Here is a 1,147-nt window from a genome sequence, read left to right on the forward strand (position 1 = left end):
CCAGCATCTTTCCTGGGCCCTGCTGCCAGGCCAGACTAACCCGCAAATTCCTGAGGCCAAAATCTTTTCTGGAAGGATCCAGACCTTAGGAGAAAGCCTGAGAGTGTCTGATCCTCATCTGACTTGGGCCTCTGTAGGAAATCCTGAAAACAAAATCAATCTGGCCACACCAATATAAAATCAAAAGAGAGAACCAGAAACTTAGATGAACCAGTTTTTCATGTTCCAAAAGTAAGCCAAAAAAGGGACATAAAGTTTACAAAAAAAAAAAAAAAAAAAAGCAGACCTAAACTTGAAGATTTGAGTCTCACACAAGAATCAGAAACTACAAAAAAATTTCACATTATCAAAATCACAGAGAAAAAATAATAACATGAAAAACCAAAATGACTTATCCCCACCAAATACCAATAGCCTTCTAAAGAAGTACAATGAGAACCCCCTAGAGCTAATGCAGGACATGGAACTCAAAAGAACAATTATAAACATGATAAAGTAATTCAGTTAATTTAAAGAACACACAAAGAAATCAAAGAACTGAAGGAAGAGAGGACAAATTTTTAAGTGAATTCAGAAAAGAGCCAGAAATATTGAAGACTATTCAGGCTGAAATGAAGAAGGAAGTGAAACACTCAGTAAGCCATTTAGAAATGACAGGAGAAAGCCTCACCAATAAGATGAATGAAATGGAAAACAGAATATCAAGACTGGAAAATAAAGTGGACAAACTGGACCACTCAAGCAAAGAATATGATATATTTAAGAAAGCACAAAATTGGAATATGCAGGAACTGTGTGACACCATAAAAAGACCAAACTAATGAATCATAGGCATACAGGAAGGAGAAGAATCCCAGCATAATGGCATGGCCCAGATCTTCAACAGAATTGTGGAAGAAAATTTCCCAAATTAAAGAACGACATGCCCATACAAATACAAGAAACACAGAACACCAAACAGACAGGACCAGAAAAGAAATTCTCCACAGCACATCATAGTAAAAACACTTCACATACAAAATAAAGAGACAATTCTGAAAGCTGCAAAAGAGAAATAACAAGTCACATATAAAGGAAAACCCATCAGAATTACAACTGACCTATCAGTGCAAACTGTGAAAGCCAGAAGAGCTTTGACCAAAGTATT

The sequence above is a fragment of the Nannospalax galili genome, unplaced genomic scaffold (assembly GCF_000622305.1).
Source record: "Nannospalax galili isolate Female #2095 unplaced genomic scaffold, S.galili_v1.0 scaffold1163, whole genome shotgun sequence".
Lineage (NCBI taxonomy): Eukaryota > Metazoa > Chordata > Mammalia > Rodentia > Spalacidae > Nannospalax > Nannospalax galili.